At 41.2% G+C, this 18155-nt stretch overlaps 1 non-coding gene across 1 annotated transcript; it reads left to right on the top strand.

The window, feature by feature from the left end:
• Nucleotides 1–2415: 2415 nt before the first annotated feature.
• Trnaa-ugc (transfer RNA alanine (anticodon UGC)) lies at nt 2416–2488 on the top strand. Its single transcript has one exon. It is a non-coding gene; the product is annotated as a tRNA-Ala (tRNA).
• The last annotated feature ends 15667 nt before the right edge of the window (nt 2489–18155 follow it).

Here is an 18155-nt window from a genome sequence, read left to right as displayed (position 1 = left end):
ATGGGGAGGATGAGGGAGAAAGGAGGAGGCAGATCTGGAACCGTTCCTGGCTCAGTAGCTACTTCCCAGTCACAATCCTGCACTATGAAGAGGAAGCATGTGTTTTGGGGGACACTTAGCCACTTTTCTGATAACTGCTTGTTGTTTGCACTTGGATGGTTTACTTTACCTCTCTGGGTCTCAAGTTCTTATCAGCTAAGTTACAGAAGATAACCATATTTACCTCAGTAGCTTACTGGAGGACTAAATGAGAGAGTTCTGTAAAGCACTGGAGACAATGTTGGGCACATTGTAAGATTTCAGAAAGTGTCAGCTGTTATTATTAATGTCCCAGCCTTTATTTATTTAAGTATTCCTATGTTAGAATATACCTTTTCCAATTGCAAGCATTGTCTAAGCTTCATTTATCTATATACATAGGAATGTCTTGTTTTCCTCAATAAGATTTTAGTTTTTCAAGATATACAACTTAAAATTTTGGAAGTTTGAAATACATAAAAAGGAAGAGAGAGAGAGAGAAAAAAAAGAAGAGCTAACATTTAAATTTTTTTTGTGTTAGTCATAGTTGTTTTTTATTTTTATTAATTTTGTAGTGGTACCAGGGATTGAACTCAGAGGCACTTAGCCAGTTGGCCCCATCCTCAGCCCTATTTTGTATTTTACTTAAAGACAGAATCTCATTGAGTTGCTTAGCGCCTTGCTTCTGCTGAAGCTGGCTTTGAACTTTCGATCCCCCTACCTCAGCCTCCGGCGGCACTGGAATTACAGGCATACACCATCAAGCCTGGCTCCTAGTTGTTTTTTATTTGCATGTGTTTGTCTAATTATAATTATAATGCATATGTAATTTACATACAAATTTGTGAATTTATATTAATTTTTATGTTGGTGTTTGGTTTTTATATTTGCCATTTTGGGTGTCTATATATTATTCCCTTGAACGAATGTCCTGGAATTTATGTGATGATTCCTTTATTATTGGATTTTTGGAAGCATTTCTAATTTCACATAGTGTTTTTCATGTTTTGACTTACTCCTCACAGTTTGTGACCAGAAATGCATTGTCAGATTGTATTTACTGATGAACAATATCACCAGCAAAATGAAAAAAATGTCTTTTGTTGCACTGGAGGTAGCAAAGCTCTCTAGCTTTTGGTTATGATTATGCAAACTTGTGAAGAGTAACCCCATTGCCTTTTAATATGCATTTCTTCCATTACTTGTAATGAATGGTCTTCTCTTGCACTTGGCAAAGCTAGTTGTTCTTCCTCTTTCATGATTTTGCAGAACCATCATGATAACATCTTGAATTGAATTGTCTTAAAAATGGTTTTCTGCCCACTTCAAACCATGATTACATTGTCCTGAAGTAGTTATTTAGTGTCTACCTTGTGCACAGAATTGTCCAGGCACTTGGTGTGGCATAATAATGGGAGAGAGCTGGGTTGGACAATAATGTGGAGAGAATGGTAGGGAGATAAGGCTTGTCTGTTGAGCCGATGCAGCCCAAAAGGAGGATAAAATGAAGCTGACCATCCATCTTCATCATATATATATATATATAATAGATTCATTCTACTATGAATTGCCTATGTATCCATGTTTCTATGTTTTTAACTTGATGACTTATAGTGGTTTTGTATATTTTGATTATGTTTTGAAATGTTTTCTCATATACATGTTAGAGACCACACACACACTTCTATATGGATTGTATCTATATAATTGCTAGGGCTTCCATTAAAATGATTTCATACACTGGGTGCCTTAAATGGCAGGAATATGTTTTCTCACACTTCTGGTGGCTAGAAGTCCAAGGTCAAGGCATCAGTAGGTTTGGTTTCTGTTGAGTTCTCTCTCCTTTGCTTGTAAGTTGTCACATTCTCACTGTGTCTTTTCATGATGGTCCTTCTGTGCACACATATTTTATGGTCACTCTGTGTGTTCCATTTCCTTTTCTTACAAGGACACCAACCACTCAGATAACATCAGGACCTGCCCTAATTGCCCTATTATAATTTATTTAGCTCTTAAAAGATCTTATCACCAAATATAGTCACATTCTTAGAATTGGGACTAGGATTTGTACATATGAATTTTGAGGAGGACCCCCAACTAAGGCCATTGATACAGAGCTATACACATATACTTGATTCACACATAAAAAATACCTTTTAAAATTTATTTATGGCCTATTTCCACATAAGTATTTGTGATTTATTTAGTTAAGTCAGATATCATAATCAAATTTCATACAGAGAATGAAGTAGAGATCAGAATGTATGTGATTTATTAGGGAAACATTCTTAGGAGAAAACTGTAAGTGAAGTGAGGAAATTGGGATGACAAGGGGAAGAAGTAAGAATGTGTTTTAGGGTTAAGTGTAGCCTCAGTTTCAAGGAGCCAGCAGGAGCTGGGGATATAGCTCAGTTGGTAGAGTGTTTGCCTTGCATGCACAAGGCCCTGGGTTCAATCCCCAGCATACACACAAACAAGAAGTTAGCAAGAGGAGCTCATGGAAGCTCCTAGCCCAGGAGGCTTAAGTATTTGAAGGACAATCTTCCAGAGAACTTCTGCGGCAGAAACTGGCACGAAATATTCCCAAGAGCAAAAGGATCCTGGGGACCTTGACCAGGAGCATACATCATTTACAACATCACTTTTGGCTCCATTGTTTCTGAAACTTAGCCCATATGTAAAAATAAAAATGGTCTTCGGTATTTGCTTATATTTTCTTCTAATAGTTTAATGTTTTTTTTTAAAGTGTATTTGAAATTTATTTTCCTGTAGAGTTTGAGGTAAAGATTTCATGTAACCTTCTTCTAATGACTAACGAATTTTCTTCACACATATCACTGAAATAGGACTTTGGGATCTTGTCGGGTCAACGAAAGCAGAAAATTGCTGTTTGTTGTTGAGGTGAGTATAGAAATTGAGAACACAGACTTTTGGCAAAAGCTCTAATTCCCAGCTTCCTGACTAGTTCTCCTTGGTCTAAGACCAAGTGTTCAATGCAACTGAATTTCCACAATGAGCAGGAAACAGCAGAAGTGATGGATCTTGGCGACAAGGAAGGGAGTTTATCTCCAGTTTTGACATCTGGTCTGTCAATGGTGTCTTACCATCATGGAATTGGAAGTGCCTGTCCTGGACCTGCTGGAACAGGGACTCTGAGAAGATGGAAGCCTTTCTCAGGGACCCTTGGGCTCAAAATGCTTCTTGTACTCCTTGTGAGCACTGGAAATTCCTGGCTCAAGTTCCAAATGGACGTCCAGATTCCCTTCTTCTTGGAGATGTTCTTGCCTTTCTTTCTTAAACAAAACACTTATGTTCTTAGCTTTCTTTCCTAAACAAAACACTTTGCCTTGGCTCACAGTGTATTTTCCTCCCTACTGAACACTAAAAAGGCACATTCATTCATTTTTTTTTTCCATAATGTTGAACTCCTCTGGCAAGTGACCTTCCTCCCTATCTTGGCAAAACCTTACTGAGTCCTTAGTTGACTTCTCATTGCTTTTATAGTAGAAAAAGAGTTGTTCTATTATTTATCTTATCTTCTCATAAAATCTTTATTTTATTCTCAGTTCACTTTTCTTATCACTTTGGTGCACTCCTTTCATCTCCCAGTAAACTTCACCTTCCTTCTGGGTAGCGCCTCTGACGCGTGTATTTTTATGACTCCTCTGGCTTTTCCTTATCTCTGATTACTTCATGTTAAATTAGCTCAGTCTGGCTGGGGGCACTCAAACACATGATTGCTTTAGTGGTACAGTGACCTTGCTGGAAAGGTCTCCTCGTGTTGCTGATGAACTATTTGAAAAATGCTGACTTCAGTTTAGCATGGGACTTGTGTCAGGGATGGGAGTGGGGCATAACCCTGACTCCACAGGCCTGTAAGTTGCTGGCTCAGTTGAGTTGTTCTGAAGCACTAACAGGAAGTAAGTCCTCCTGGCTATTGTAAAGAAGGAAGTAGGGTGACTTCCAGGGTGAATTATAGTATGCAATTAGTAGTGGGATAATGGTCAGAGAGGCTGGTGAATTTCCAAATAGAGGCAATATTCCTTTGAATCAGCCTGCATGGGACTTTGTCAAAGTCACAGTCAACAGAAAAGACAAGGTCAACAATCTTTGGGTTCAGCTTTGGGCCCTACCTACCCGTGGTGCACACACTGGGCAGTAGGCATTTGTCACACAGCTCTAATAGGTTAGGTGTGTTCGAAAGATGAGATCAATACAGCCTATTTGGTCCAGTCTCTAATCATTTAGATATGCTTTATGCTCCCATTCTTTCATTCATCTTTATAAAACAGGGCCAGGCTAACCCCGGGCCAAAACTGCAATGTAGGTAGTTAATTTTTCTCTTGTGCCTTCTCTCCTCTTCTGAAAAGACAGGCTGCTTTTCTTCTCCGTTGTCGTGTGTTTTGGCCATCATGCTTGCCAATTATCTTCCTACGTTCCCCTCCTTTCTCTTCCCTGTTCAGCTTCTCTTATCTCCTGCTACTTCTTCAAAACATGCCCCTCCCTGGTTCTATTCCCACAGAGTCCTGAGGGCAACTGGCTGGGCGATCTAGTTCTCCGAGACTCACCTAGGGCTTTCTAACAGGACTGACTTAACTCGCAATGAGTTTCCATTGTGGGAATTTCCAGCACCAGGGGAGCTGTCCGGAAAAGATTTTTAAAGGGGGCAGGCGTTGGAGGCAAGTGAAAGGGGTCAGATGAGAGAATGAAAAGTGGCTGCTCATTTCCTAAGCATAATTTTCAAATTAAGTTAGAAAAAAGACTTCCATGGAAAATAGAATGAATTCATGTCAAAATGTATTCAGTTCATTAATGATGGAACCAAAAACATGGCAAAGATAATTTCAAAGAAAAATAGATGAACTAAGTATAACTGACAATGAAAAGAAGAATGTTAGACTAACATTGGTAACTGAGACTGCTAGGTAAGATATGGAGCTGCACAATATCCTATCGGGACTGTAATCATAACTGTGGGGGTTATCTATTTTGCTGGATATAAATCATTTGTGGGTGTACCAGACACAAGTGTACAGGTGAACTTGGAGCAGTGTTTGAGTTCCAGTCAATAGCAAGGAACTATTGGTTCGGATGAGTATATTCCCCTAGAGGACTAGATAATGTTTGAGTCAGCCAGGGAAATGATGTTGTAGTGTGAAACTGTGGAGGACTTGTGGTCCTCTTTCCTTTTTCCTGGTTTTGGAAACTTGTTTGGAAACAAATCTGGAGGAGATAGATGATAGATAGATATACACATCCTGTTCCTCATTCCATATTAGGTGGCAGGCTCAGTTTTCTACTCTTTATCCTCTGGCCCAGGTTCTATGTGTGTGTATGTGCATACACATAAATATCTTTTATGTATCTGTATGTGCTTATGTGTATGTGTGTGTGTGTGTATACACATACATAAATGTGTAAATTCCACCTAACAGCTTCTTCTAAAGCACTGATCTACAGCTTGGTAGTGTCCCGACCCTGGTTTCCAAATGCCATCCCTAGAGATTCTGCTTTAAGTGATTTGGGGTACAACCTGGCATCAGTTTGTCCAAGTCACTCCTGATAATGACCTTTTATCTCTTTCACCAGATACAGAGTTCTGAGAAATGATGGAGAGGCTTTTTTACCTGGGGGGTGGGGGAAGAATCCTGTGACATCCTTTTGGATTCCTCAGATTTCACCTTCACCTCATGCTTCTTTATAAGAGAAGGACACTAAGGGCTCATGATTTGGCTGGCTAAAAGAGCAAAACTTAGAGCAGTGTAGATTGGGCAGTCCCTGTCAGGAATCTGGCAGCCTGTTAAAATGGGGTGGCCAGTTTGAAAAGGGCGCACGGAAGCAGAAGCTTGCTAACCAGGGAAAGTCTGGCAGAGGCAGCCAAGCCAGTCCATCAAGCTCAAGGTTGCCCAGGCCAGCCCACCGCGCATGTGCACACAGCTCCAGCGCGACCACATCCATTTCTCCTGCTTTTCTTGGGAAACTAGAAAAGACTTATTCCAATCTGCCTTGATCCGTTTATCTTGGCATTTCATAGTCAAGGATGTTTTTTTCTCTCTTCATCATTACACTTTTCCATTTTCCATCCTGTTCCTCATCCTGTAGTTGTCGGTGGGCTCAGTTTTCTGCAAAGTCTTGATCCTCTGGGACCCTGAGGGCACCACCCTGCTGCTTCTGATGCGCCACAGGTGTGGCATGGGCTCCTCTTGCTTCAAATGTCGCCCTTGCTGCTCTGCCACTGCGGTTTATTTTTAAACCAGACATGTTTCTTCCTCTTGCACCCTTCATCCTTTTCCCTAATCCCTCGTCTTTCTAGTCTCACCCTCCCTACAGGAATCAAGTAATCACACTTTGGGGATGGCACCAGAAGATCTAAGAAATGACTGGCCCTCATATTAACAGGTGAATTCCAGCTCTGGACAGAGGACACTTGGACCACAGCCTTTGAATCACCTCTTTAAAAACCCCCTGTTCCCCCTGATGGGCTGGATCGCGACCTCTGTGTCAGGAGTCCCTGTATTTCTCCTTTGCTAGCAAAGCAATAAAACTTCTTTTTCCTTTTCCTCAAAACCATGTCCTCCTTATTGGATTGGCATTCAGGACAAGGACCCAGCTTTCAGTAACATGCACTAGAGCCACTTTCTCCAAAACATGTTCCCCAGAGGTGGAGGCTTCCTGGAGTCACCTGAGAAACTAGAGGAGGCAACTGATGGGTCTACAGATCCTTCCAGCCAAACCTTAGAACTGGAGCCTTATGTAAGTTCTCATTTGTAACAGCTCATCAGCCATAAAAAAATAAAAAAATAAATTTCACACACACACACACACACACACACACACACACACACACACACACGGAACCCATTCAGTCCCCTAAAAACAGGAGACTTCAACATTTTGTGAATCTTCCAAATGCTCTTTTTTTTTTTTTTTTTTTTTTCTGAAGTGTCTTAGTCTGTGCTGAACTGGGATAATTTTCCTCTCATAATCAGCTATTTTCAAGGTCAAGCAGACTTACTCCTGGAGACGTGGAGTCAGGAGAGGGGAGGTGTCCAGGCACTAAAGTCACAGCCTGCCTTCCCAAGTTGCAGGAGTAGAGGGCTCCGCCAACACCTTTCGCCCAGAGCAGGTCAGCCAGCAGCTTGGCTAACGGGGCTGGTTCCATCTGGCAAAGGGAGAATGAGACAAGCACAGAGCCTTGGCACGGAGACCACTGGCAGGGCTCAATTTGGTTTCCAAACAACAGTCCTAGCCAGTCTGGGTCCCCTGACCCTCTGGTTCAGGGTCATGCTCACCCACCTTTGCTGCTGACACTGCATTCTTCCCTCCAGAATCAAGGGCCATTTGCTCTGTTGTGAGGTGGGGGCTTGGGGTCACCTCTGCTGTGGTGGACTTGGAAGTATATCCTAACCTTTCTATTGGCCTCCCAGACTTACCTTTCTTCATTGTCCCCATGCTCCAACTACTTGGCATGATCCACTCATAGATTCTAAAGTCTTAACAAAGTTCAAGGGCACTTTTATAATGATATCTGTGGCCATGGGAGCAGGGAGTAAAGAGCCAAGAAATAGAGTAGCCTCAGTAAAAGAGATAAAAATCCACACTGTGCTGAGCATGATTCTGAGAGCTCTTGCAACTGTCCTCTCAGGTAAGTACTATTTATCAGCATCTAACAGATGATAAAACAGGCTCAAGAGAGGTGAAGTTGGACAGTGTGGCATGGTCAATAAATGGCAGAGAAGGAATGAAACCCAGGCTGCCTGGCTCCAGAGCCCTGTGTCACACCACCATTCAGGACCATTCACAGTTGAAGGGCAAAAACTCTGGCCCAGGAGAGTGCATGTTTGGGTATGTTTCTGAGAACCAAAAGAAAGTCCTGAAAGCAGCAGGGAAGGTGCCATTAACAGCAATTCACAAATTAACAGGGTTGTTCCCTCTTATACAAAGAACACAATAAGGACTGAACTAAATTGCTATTATGAAAATTTTCACCAAACAAAAATAAGTGGCAGATTATCACATTTTCCATTTGGGCACTAGGCCAACCTAAATGAAATGTTAAACTGTGGAAATGTATCCCTGTCTTAGCCATGGTAAGATAGCTATACATCTTTAAACAAGGTGATAAATAGCCAGTGTTTTATTGTCACTTCCACACCTAATTTCACTTGGAAGATAGGCGTTTCTGCCAAAAATTTCCTAGAAATGAATGCAAGCAGAGAATTATTTCCTCTAAGTGGTGCACATTTTCAATACCTTTCTGTTTGTATGGACCTTCCTGTTTAGGTTGTGGGATCACATGAATTTGATGGAATGATAGGTATTGCCACTTGCGGGGTTATCCATCCTGCCTCCTCTGGGGACCTGTTTTCCATGTGATTTCTGTGGCAGGGTCCTAGGTTCATGTACATGTTAAACACCCAGGTGAAACTTGATGGATGGCTGTAGCATCTCAGCTAATTCATGGATGGGTCCCCCTGTTCTGCTGCCAGACTACAGCTTGGGCTTTATTGAATGCTACTCTTGGCTTGTCCCTGTGCTGGTGGAGAAGGCATTTTCCAACATGTGGAGCTGCAAGCTGAGTCCAGCGGGGCTATGTCCGATGGAGTAATTGGAGCTGGGGCCTCTGCTGGACTCACACAGGAGGTTAAGAGACAGAACTGCTAATAGGCACTGAGAGCAGCGGTGTCTCCCTGGAGGCACAGAGAGGCTCACGGGAGAAATCGATATGGCAGAGATTACCATGCTTCTACACTTGTCCCTTTTCACCAAGACTAGATATTGGGAGGGATGTCCCCAGAGCACACTATTAATTTTACGCAGAGTTTGGAGGTGAGACCAGAGGAGCCTATAGCCTCTCTATCAATGTGCCTTCTGCTATGGACTTTTGATTATAGGACTATTGACTGTCTTCTCCTTCTAGACAAGAGAGCCTCTCTTTAGAAAAGTTACATGGAAATTTAATCTATGAAACAGAGTGGAGCAAACAGTGCAGGGGACAGTGGTAGAGTCCCCAGCTGAGGTATTGCACTCACCCACTCATGAGAACTTTGTAGCCTATAGAGTGGCTGTCTGCTGGCACTGAGGGGTTTGAGACACCCGAGGGGCCACCCCAAACCAATGATTTGCAGATATGGTGGGAAAATTCTGCAACTTTTTGTCCTCTATGGGCAACATCTGAGAGAGTGTCACATAGGTTGTCCAAGAGTCTCCAACCAATCATGCCCCTTTTGGTTGCAGAGTGCAAAGACAATCCTCTTTTTTTGGTGGTGGTGGGTTACCCGGCACTGAACTAAGAGGCACTGGGCCACTAAGCCACACCCCCAACCCTATTTTGTATTTTATTATTTAGAGACAGAGTCTCACTGAGTTGCTTAGTGCCTTGCTTTTGCTGAGGCTGGGACAATCCACTCTTGAATAAACTCTTGTGTGTGTGTGTGTGTGTGTGTGTGTGTGTGTGTGTGTGTGTGTGTTTTCCCTCTCTTTCCATTTTCATTATCACTATCTGGTTCCTGGGATCATCTTTCCCTATACTACCAGTGAAGTAGTCTTTCCCTTAGTCTGTAAGTGGTGGGATCGAACCAAGACAGAAGTTGAGCTCTGGCATTGGAAGGGCAAGGTCAGAACTAGAGCCCTTAACTTTCTCCTTGTCCCATATTCCTGTACAATTTGTCCCTGAAATTCCTGTGGAACTCCAGGTATGTTATTTATAAGCCATCAATCCCTTCTTTACAATGAAAATACTTAGGCTGAATTTATATCTTGTCCCAAATCCTGCACTAGCTCTTCATTTCTTATCTTTGACCATGGCCCCACCATTTCTCCAGTTCTCCAGGGCCTGAGCATGATCCTATACCTCCTATATCTGCTAAACTCCCTCTTCCCTGTCTCCTATATACAATTAACTGCATGTCCTCCCAATTTGACAATGGAAATATTTGTTGAACACATGCCTCCTAACCCCCTCCACACAGGCTTACTTCAGAGTCTAGCTTTCCTGAGTGGGGTGGTTGTCTTAAGATCTCTGTGGCAGAAGCCATGTTTGGCCACACCCTAAACCCCTTTACAGTTGCTATGCCCATTCAGTGAGTGCTGCAACCAGCAGCTCATACTGCCCACTCTTGCAGGGAATCACCTTGGCTTATGAGATTCTCACCCAGAGATGCTGGGTGCTGATACCTCCTACTCCTCAGGGGCCTTGGATGACTGGCACATGTAGAGTATAAATGATGTCCAACCAGCCCCTTGTCTCAAGTTGGATGATTTTGTGGTGCAATTTACATTCTACAGAAACCTGTGGATCAGGTCAAGGGCACTCTTAATTTGGGACTACATCCTTGCTATGTTTCTGCCTCTTCTGTATCCATTCCTTACTCCCTGTTTTCCTTGGACAGCAGCTTTTTAAAAAAAATTTTTTAGTTGTAGATGGACACTATCTATCTATCTATCTATCTATCTATCTATCTATCTATTTTACATGGTGCTGAGGATCAAACTCAGTGAATGCCTCACCCATGCAAGGCAAGTGCTCTACCACTGAGCCCCAGCCCCAGCTCAATGGACAGCAGCTTTTGGGTAAATCACATGCATCAGAATCCCTGTCTCCTCTCTGCTTCTTGGTAGATCAACCTAAGAATATTCATGAACCAGGTTGCAAGGCCCATTAGACAAACACTGAACACTAGGATCAAATGCTCAGAAATTCTGAGGCAATGCCACCTATCATTTGTTTCTAACCTAGTTTGGGTGGTGAGTTTCCTGTATAACCATTTTCTGCCTCATCCTGACTTCTCTCTTTCTTTCTGGTCCCTTTGGATTAATAGCATTATTGGACCATAAAATTCCATTGCTGAACTTTGTTAAGAATTCTTGAATTTCCTTTAAATATGGATATTGCTTTGCAGTTTCCTTTTCTTGGAATGCCATTTTGTTTTTGATATCAGAATAATGCTGGTCTCCTAGAATGAGTTGGTAAGCAGAGTAGAATTGGTTTACATTCTTAGTATTTAGCTTAATTGACCATTTGGGCCTAGAGTTTCCTTTCTTTTCTTCTTTCCTTCTCTCTTCTCCCTCATGGTCCTTTGCAGGTTCTGCCCACTCTCCCCTTTGTCTAGGTTAGGCCTCGAATATCACATTTTCTTAGGCTCTGGATTCCAACGAATATTGCGCATCCCTCTTCCACAGACATGGAAACATTCCCTATTTTGCTCCTATGGGGCTCCACACGTTGGTCAAACCCACATCACTGCAGGTGCCCTGTAAGTAAGCTACGGTATGCACATAGAACTTTCTTCTCTGGATTCCCAAGCCCTCTTCAGGTTGCTGTCTTGAGGCTTTGTGCATCCAGGCTCAACCTGACAGTGGGGTACTCTTATGGTTTAGGTGTTTGTCCCCCCAAAGCTCATTTGTTAAACAATGTTTAGAGATGAAATGACTGGTTTTGAAAGCCTTAACCCAATTAGTAAATTAATCTCTTGATAGGGGTTAATTGAGTGATAGCTATTAACAGGTAGGGCATGGCTGGAGGAGGTGGGTCCCGGTGGTATGTCTTTGGGGTATATATTTTGTCTTTGTTGAGTTGGGTACTCTCTCCCCCCTTCTCTCCGTCTCCCTCTCTCCCTTTCTCCTTCTCCCTCTCCTTCCCTCTCTCTCTGTCCTTACTGATCCTCACTCTCGAGCCATTTTCCCCCACCACACTCTTCCACCATGGTGTTCTGCCTCACTTTGAGCACCGAGGAATGGAGCCAGCTATCTATGGAATGAAATCTCTGAAATCATGAGCTCCCATGAGCTTTCCTCCTCTAAAACTGTTTTTTTTTTTTTTTCAGGTCTTTTAGTCACAGCATTGAAAAAGCTGACTTACACTGGTGCTGCCAACCCTACTCTGTGCCCCTAGCTCTGGACACTCTCAATGTAACCATGGGTTTGAGATCTGGGCCCAGGACTACTAGTGACCATGTCCCTCTTAAGCATCAAGAAATACTCAGATAGAGTTCCCAGTTTGTGTTCCATTCTTGGCCTTGCTGGAGAAGGGAGCGAGGGGATGATGACTTGCTCTGACTGAGGACTATCCAGGCATTTCGGGAGTAATGAGAACCATTTGGGTACCTCTGTCACAGGAGGAGACCAAAACGCCACAAGTTCTCAAGGGAGGATGTGTCTGCAAACTTTGGGAAAGTTCTTCTCTAAATTTCAGTTTCTTCATCTAAAAATGAAGGCAATAATTTCTAGATCAAAACATTGTTAGAAGGAGGGCTGGGATTGTGGCTCAGCAGTAGAACGCTCACCTACCATGTGTGAGGCCCGGGGTTTGATCGTCAGCATCACATAGAAATAAAAAAATAAAATAAAGATATTATGTCCAACTACAACTAAAAAATAAATATTAAAAAAAGAATTGTTAGAAGGATTAATGAATTAACACACAAGTATATTACAGATGTCCAATGCCTTGTTCAAAAATTTTCAAATTTATGAAGTCCCCCTGTTCATTAATATTCAAATAAAAATTGTCTCAATATGCCATTGCATAGGGGGTAGGAAATCCAGTACTCCCCTGGCCCTCTAGCTTCAGGAGTTCCCACAGGACAGATAGTCTCTTGATGGTCCCTTGCTCTGGATTTGCTGCTATGCAAACGGTTCAGTTTCATCCAGCTCTGCGCTGATTGGACAGGTCTTTTTCCTCAGCTTCATAGGGGGACCCTGTCCCTTTTGCTTCATCTCCCTAGACTTCTCCTAGCCCAAGGTATTTCTACGTTGCAGCCCTGTAAATAATAAAAGGTTCAGAATAACATCAGGTGTTATGGAGCTGAGAGTCTCCTGAGATGTCTTGGGAAACATGCACTCTCCTTCCTCCCCTCCGTCCTTGTCCTTGGATGTAAAGGCAAGCTCTACCCACGTTCCCAAGGAAGGGCAGAGTTACTGTCCTGACTTCCTCTAATTCATCTGCAAATAGGCATCATGAAACCCTGGGGTAGAGGGTCTAAAGTACATCGCAGAGGGCAACTTAAAAATGGCCCAAGATTTTACTATTTGAGGCTCCTAAGTGACCCTTATTCCCCTGCTCTAAAGTGGCCCAAATTTGTTTCTCACAACCAGGGGAAAAGATTTAGTTAGCTATCTCTAATTTTTGGAATACAGACCAAATTGGCTCCATGCTAGATTAGGGGAGAAAGATTTTCGAAACAAGACAAAGAGTCCCTTGGTCTAGGACTTACCCCTGGGGGATAGATAATTTCTGCTCAAGGTGAAACTCTTCCTAGGATGGTCTGTAATGGCAACTTCTGTTCCTTTCTGAAAAATACTGTGACTGCAAGCTCCGTCCTAGTCCTCCACCCCAATCCAACAATGAAGTCAAGGTCTTGAGAAAAAGGAAAATGTTTTATTGCTTTGCTAGCAAAGGAGAAACACAGGGGACTCCTGTCCAGAGCCTGTGATTCTGCCCATCTTGGGGAACAGGGCCGGGGTGGGGGGTGTTAAAGAGGTGATTCAGAGAAAAGAAGATAAGGGAGGAGAAGGTCAGGGAAGAGAAGTTTAGAGAAAATAAGATTAGGAAAAAAGAAGGTCAGGGAGGAGAAGGTCAGGGAAAAGATTGGGAAAAAGAAAACATGTAAGTTGCAAAGCGACAAGGGATATAGTCAAAGCATCAAGTGAACCCCTGTTACAATACCATTTTCTTTTGCAGCAGCGTAAATTAACCCTTAGGTCAGACAAGACGTTGAACAATCACCCAACACTGGTGTGATTCTCAAAGTCTAAGTTAGTCCCTTCTATGTAGTCTTAACCCTTAGTTTTTTTCTACATAAATGTGAAACATTTTGCTGAATGCCAAGATCACTGTTATTAATAAATGTAACATTACTGATTTTTGTGATGCTGCTGTTGCTACTGTTGATTGCTACATGATATCCTGGGTTTTAGCCACTATACATCTGACTTTGCAGTTCCTATTTTTACCCTTCCATGCATCCAGCCTCTAAATTCTAAAATGCTGCCAAGTCTGCTGTGGTGGTAATGCTCTGGAACATATTTCCCACATTTACAAACTGAGAGTGTTAAAATACATGCATTTTAAAGTCCCTTGCTGTATTAGCATTCTATATTTCCAAGGTGGATCTGCAGGCCCCTTAAATTTTTATCTATTAAAGAGGGGGATTTTCCACTCACTTTTGGTGACTGAGAGTCCTATTATTCCTTTGATTGATATAATAGACTCTGCAAACACACTGCAAGTATATTAACATCAAACAAGTATATATATATATATATATATATATATATATATATATATATATATATATATATATATATATAATGAATTATTTACATTGTGTATCAGCATCAGTGCCAGTGGTTTTGTTGAAATGGAATTACAAGTCAAAAATTAGTGCTGGATGAAGGGAGGGGAGTCTTTCTTCACTTCCAGTTGGTTGGAGACAGATTTCTGGGAAAAGTGGAAGTTTGAAGAACTTTGTAACAAGGAAGGGGAGGTAGCCCAAAGGCATTTTGGCAAAGAGCGATAAGAAAAATCTTCTAGTTGAAGGGTGTGAAATAAGAAACGAAAGGAGGGAGAAAGACATGGTAATTTTTGTTTACCCAGATGTGCTCTGTGTGAGCTCTGGGCAAAGCAAAAGCCTAGGGCCCCTGTACCCATAAGCCACAATAAGTTTGTACGGGTGATCAAGAGCATTATGTGTATCAGTAAGGATAAGAACAACTATTGTGGAGATAATATCCATGACCTACAAATGTTACCAATATTTACTGAGCGCTTGCTATAAACAGGTCTTAGTGCTTTATATGCATGACCTGGTTTGACCAGCCCAACGTCTGGAAAGGTGATGTCATCACATCATCTCCCCTCTGCACATGAGGAAACTGAGGTGGACAGTTGTCAGCCAGTTGCCCAAGCCCATACAATTATTAAAGTTTGAAACTAGGACTCAAATTAAGGTTTGCTTCACTCTAACACTACATTGATTTTGGTGCACTAAAATAAATAAATAATAAATAAATGTATGCATAAATAAATTGATAAATCAATTAATAACATGCATGTCTAGAAAAAAAATTAAGTTCTGCGGTTATTTTGTATTAGCCAAGCTCTTCAGCTGGAGTGATCTTAGCTCATAACCTTGAAATGATCTCTTTTCTGCACATGGACTATTTATTTTTTTATTTTTTCTTTCTTTTTTTATTGGTTATTCAGACATGGACTATTTAAACCTTTGAGAATTTCTATAGAATCAAACCATTTTCTCAGAAATTAACTGTTTCCTTTCCTGGTTCAGATTTGTAACTGGAATAACCTTGTCCTTGGTAGCTAAGACTTTTGAATTATGTGGGTTTAAAGAAAGGCTCATGTTTTTTTAAGTAGAGGAAAGTTATCTTTTTACATTTCTTCCCTCCTTCTTTTCCTCTCTTTTCTCTTCCCTCCTTCTCAACCCCTATCTTTCTTTCTTTCTTTCTTTCTTTCTTTCTTTCTTTCTTTCTTTCTTTCTTTCTTTCTTTCTTTCTTTCTTTCTTTCTTTCTTTCTTTCTTTCTTTCTTTCTTTCTTTCTCTCTTCCCTTCCCTCCCTCCTCTCTCTTTCTTTCTCCATCTATCTCCTTTCCCTTCCCTCCCCTTTCCTTCCTTCCTTCCTTTCCTCCTTTTCTTCCCTCCCCTCTCTCCCTCTCTTTCCTTCTTTCTTTTCTTCCATGACAACCTAAATAAGATCTTCCAGTTGCCTTTCATGTTCCAAAAGAGGTTTGTATTTTGAACAAATTAAATGGCTATCAAAATTTACACCTCCCCTCCAAATATTAGAAATCAAATATTTTTTTTCTCTTGGTGGTACTGAGGATTGCTTCAGGGATGCTCTACCCCAGCCCTTTTTATTTTCTTATTTTGAGACAGGGTCTGGCTGATTTTCCCAGTCAGGCCTTGAACTTGTCATTCTTCTGCCTCAACCTCCTGAGTCTCTGTGACCACAGGGATGTACTGCTGCACTCAGCTGGAAGTTTCAACCAAATTTTGACTGATATGAAGTGTGAGCATTTTAAAATATATGCTGAATATTACACTTAGCAATCCATTATCTTTTTTTTTTTCAGTACTGGGGATCAACCGTAGGGCCTTTGTACATGGTGGGCAAGTGGTCTATCACTGAGCTATATCTCCAGCCTAAATGTACATTATCTCATAGCACCTTTGGAAGTAGATCTTATAATTCAGATTTAAGTGCTATTATTATTTCTCATTTGAAAAAGAATAAACTGAGATTTAGAGAGGATAAATCACTTGCCCAAGGTCACATAGCTAGTAAATCATAGAGACAGATTGAACTAAGCTTCCTGATCCAAAAATTATGTATTTAATCATGATCAAATATTACATGTCACTGGAGCTGAGCCATCCCTGCCCAATCTATAGGGAGTATGGATACTAGCTTACTATTAGTCATCTACCAATCTCTTTTGCCTGACATCCACTCACTCATCCATCCATTCATGCGTTCATCCATCCAGTAAGTATCTATGATGTACAAAAAATTTACCTGCAATCTTTGGAGCTTTATATCCTCTTAATCTTCTTTTTTTTTTTTTTTTTTTTTTAAGATCGAACTGGAGGAAAGGATGAACTGAAGGAGAAGAATTGAGAATCTTGTTTTTCCAAATAAGGTATTAAGTGGGCCTCAAGAGCCACTGATTTAAGAGGCTAGGCAGGGCATGACGGGGAGGGCCAGGATGAGGCATCTTACTTTCTGGGTCTTGGCACTTCACTTTAATGGGGGAAAGGAAACATGGCTGAATCACTCCGATTGCCCTACTTTCTCCCGGCTGTAGCAGGTCCGGCAGATCTCTCCACGTAAACTCTTCTAAGAACTCCTGCCTAGAACATATTCAACAACATTCTCTACTATGCTGGGCACTGAATGGGAGAGTCCTTACCCTTAAGTGGTATTCAGTACATGATAATTTTCTTATATTTAATTGTGCTATGGTTTCTAAATGATTCAGATTCTGAATCATCAGAATCACTCAGTGAGTTTCGTAATTCATTTTATTTTTTTATTTTTTTTTGAGAATCTGTAAAACAAAGAATCTGTAAACTCTGACTCCCTGGCTTCAAATCCCAACACCGTTTGGAGTTTGTCAAGTTATTTGGCCTCTCTGGGTTTCATCATTAAGAATATCATAACAGCTCCTAACTTGTATGGTTAAAAAGAGGATTTAGAAAAATAACAAAACATTGAGAAGGGTCCGCCACAGAGTAAGTGCTATAAAGTATCAGTCACAATTATCACTAAAAGTGTAAGTCATAAAACTCTGCTCAGATGAACCCAATGAGAATCTCTGGAGTTGGGGAATTGATTGATTGATTGATTGATTGAGCATTTCCAGGTGGATCTAATTAAAGACCCCTGGGGTAAATGTTCAACCAAATATTCTAAATATGAGTCTCTATTCTAGGTCTCTATCTCTCTCTTTAAACAAATGGCTTTTACTCCTTTATTGCAAATCTCACTTCTTCCAAACATCTTGTCTAAATTTGACTGAGGCCCCTAATGACTTGGTAGTGATTGGGACAACTGCAAAACCAGCAGCTGATCAAGTGTTTCCTCCGCATGGATTCATCTTCCCTGGTGGTTCTACTTTGGTTGGCCATGTGAGGTTATAAATACTGTAAGTGTAGACCCACACCTATGGGGATGCACACAGTCAGAGCTCAATAAACATCAAGTTTGGTAATGATCCAAGCACATAGTTGAAGCAGGTGTTCTGATTACACTTGCTGCAATCACTTAGAAGAGTTCCATTTAGCTGATACGAGTACTTTTCCTGATACCTGTGATGATAAATGAGTAGCTAGTTTATTTTGTGAATCTTAAAAATATAAAGCCAAACCTACAATAAAAATTAATTTAAAAAAATATAAAGCCAATATAAAGAAAATATCACATAGTTTGTATAAAACCATGTATTTTAATTTACATGTGTCATATATCTGCGATTCATTGTCTACAGGACAATGACCACAGAATCAGAATAGGTTCTAAGAAAGTGAGTGAAGAGATTAAACACAATTTCAGATAACTGTAAACCCAATGATGCCAAGCTCAAAAAAACACGTTGGGCTAGCAGAGACCTCCCCTGGAGTT

The sequence above is a fragment of the Callospermophilus lateralis genome, chromosome 16, assembly GCF_048772815.1.
Source record: "Callospermophilus lateralis isolate mCalLat2 chromosome 16, mCalLat2.hap1, whole genome shotgun sequence".
NCBI lineage: Eukaryota > Metazoa > Chordata > Mammalia > Rodentia > Sciuridae > Callospermophilus > Callospermophilus lateralis.
This window is presented reverse-complemented; position numbering and strand designations above follow the sequence as displayed.